Here is a 3,257-nt window from a genome sequence, read left to right as displayed (position 1 = left end):
GGTTTCTGACAGTCTCACATGAGTTTGGCACTCTTAGCTGTGAGATACACCAAGCACCATGACAGATGTGACCCCAGATGATGGAATAATAATATTTTAATACTTTAATGTCCCACCGATGTACTGCAGGTGATGTATGACGCAAAGCAAAGATTTGCGGGTCATGTAGTCCACAGGCACGAGAATAGGTGAACAACCCACATCAGTGACTGGATCCCCAGAGACCACAAGCGATCACTGGGCAGACCGAAAACGCGCTGGGCTGATCCCAGAACTCTGGCCAGAAATGGAAAAAACATGCTCGCAACAAAACAGAATGGTGTGGAGGGATGGACAAGGACAAGCTGGACAAAGGTGAATCTTCCAGCTACCATACTTGTCACTGGAAGATATTGCTCCTTCCTCCCGGGTAGTCACAAACCACTAGCACAAGTCTTGCAATACTAATATTTATAGGTTTGGGGTTCTCCCCTTGGAATTCTTTTCACAAAATAAAAAACAGTTGGCTAGTATCATCTTGTCAGGACCAAAACGGTTCCAAATGTCCATTTTAGGCACTACCTGGCAGGATCACTACATGCAGAAGTTTAATAAATGTAATATTATCCAATTCACCCACTTTATTATGTAGAGAAGGGTTGTAAAGCAATTTAAAAAATTAATCGCATTGTAAAATAATAGAATACCATTTAAATATTTCTGATGTTTTCTACATTTTAAAATATATTGATTTCAATTACAACAAAGTGTACAGTGCTCACTTTATTTTTGATTGCAAATATTTGCTGTAAAAACAAAATATTTTTCAGTTCACCTCATACAAGTACTGTAGTGCAATCCTTTATCATAAAAGTTGAACTTACAAATTTAGAATTATGTACAAAAAAAACTGCATTCAAAAATAAACCAATGTAAAACTTTATAGCCTACAAGACCACTCAGTACTACTACTTGTTCAGCCAGTCACTCAGATAAACAAGTTTGTTTACATTTGCAGGAGATAATGCTGCCCGCTTCTTGTTTACAATGTCACCCGAAAGTAAGAACAGGCGTTTTCATGGCATTGTTGTAGCCGGTGTCACAAGATATTTATGTGCCAGATGCGCTAAAGATTCATATGTCCCTTCATGCTTCAACCACCATTCCAGAGGACATGCATCTATGCTGATGACAGGTTCTGCTCAATAACGATCCAAAGCAGTGCAGACCAATGCATGTTCACTTTCATCATTTGAGTTAGATGCCACCAGCAGAAGGTTGATTTTTCTTTTTTGGTGGTTCGGGTTCTGTAGTTTCCGCATTGGAGTGTTGCTCCTTTTAGGACTTCTGAAAGCATGCTCCACACCTAGTCCCTCTCAGATTTTGGAAGGCACGTCAGATTCTTAAACCTTGGGTTGAGTGTGTAGCTATCTTTAGAAATCTCACATTGGTACCCTCTTTGCGTTTTGTGAAATCTGCACTGAAAGTGGTCTTAAAACGAACAACATGTGCTGGGTCATCATCTGAGACTGCTATAAAATGAAATACATAGTAGAATTCGAGTAAAATAGAACAGGAGACATACAATTCTGCCCCAAGGAGTTCAGTCACAAATTTAATTAATGCATTACTTTTTAATGTGTGTCATCAGCATGGAAGCATGTCCTCTGGAATGGTGGCCGAAGCATGAAGGGGCATACGAAAGTTTAGCATATCTGGCATGTAAATACCTTGCAATGCTGGCTACAAAAGTGCCATGTGAATGCTTGTTCTCACTTTCAGGTGACATTGCAAATAAGAAGTGGCAGCATTATCATCCATAAATGTAAACAAACTTGTTTGTCTTAGCGGTTGGCTGAATAAGAAGTAGGACTGAGTGGACTTGTAGGCTCTAAAGTTTTACATTGTTTTGTTTTAGAGTGCAGTTATGTAACAACAACAAAATCTACATTTATAAGCTGCACTTTCACGGTAAAGTGATTGTACTACGGTACTTGTATGAGATTAATTGAAAAATATTTCTTTTGTTTATTACAAATATTTGCACTGTAAAAATGATAATATAAAGTGAGCGCTGCTCCCTTTGTATTCTGTGTTGTAATTTAAGTCAATATATTTGAAAATGTAGAAAAAAATCCAAAAATATTTAATAAATTTCAATTGGTATTCTATTGTTTAACAGTGCGATTAAAACTGGGATTAATCGCGATTAATTTTTGAGTTAATCTCATGAGTTAACTGCGATTAATTGACAGCCCTAGTGTAGAGATTTATTATCCTTATATGATATTATAATTACTCATATTATCTTTATTTGCTTTAACACTCATACCTTCTTTCCCTACCTCTTTCTTTTGTCTGTTACTTTCCATTTGAATAATTTTAGTCTTTCTCCTGTAAAGACTTAGATACGTGCTTAACTTTCCATAAGAGAGTAGTCCCACAGACTTCAAGGGATCTACTTGTGTGTGTAAAGTTAAGTACACATGTAAGACTTGCTGGTTTGGAATCTTATTTAGGTTATACATTCCTCAGGGGAAGGAAAGTATTGTTTAAAAATCTCTGTAAAGTGTCCATTCAAATGGGTATGCTGCTGTGCACATTTTATTAACAGAATATTAATTCATGGTTATTAATCCTTGTATCTACTTCCAAAAAGGCTGTAGAAAATCCTCTACTCTTTTACCTTTTTAAATTAAGTTCTTACAAAGACTTGAGACTTTTTGCGCTAAGTCCTTGTTTTTCAATATATGGCCAGATCCTCAGCCACGCAAAGCAGCTGGAAAGCTGCCCTAAAGATACCAGTGAAGATTCTCCTGAGGGGGGGAATCTTTGAGTGGTATAGAGATGGTGTACCTGACTTTAAATCACCTGCTGTCCCCACCTCCATGTAGGAGGCAGCACATCAGTGGCAAGATGGAGTACATGGCACTTTGCCTACTCCCCAGCTGATGCGCAGGTCTCTATCAGACCACCATAGGCAGGGCCGTAGCAACAAAGAACGTGGCCCCCTCCGAACATATGTCCGGGCGGGGCCCCTTACAATGCAGAAACTGGAATGCGGTATTTATTTTGCCACTTTTAGGGGCCCCCTTCCTTGCGGGGCCCCCTCCGGTCGGAGGGTACGGAGGGCGCTCGCTACGCCTCTGACCATAGGTAGTGCAATTCAGAGCAGCCCTTAGGATTACAAATCCATCATCACAGCCTATGTTTGATTATACACTTACAATTTACAGCTACTACCTTCTTTCATCAGAGGTAGCAAACTCTTTGACACG

Source organism: Emys orbicularis, chromosome 1 (assembly GCF_028017835.1).
Source record: "Emys orbicularis isolate rEmyOrb1 chromosome 1, rEmyOrb1.hap1, whole genome shotgun sequence".
In the NCBI taxonomy this organism is placed as follows: Eukaryota; Metazoa; Chordata; order Testudines; family Emydidae; genus Emys; species Emys orbicularis.
This window is presented reverse-complemented; position numbering follows the sequence as displayed.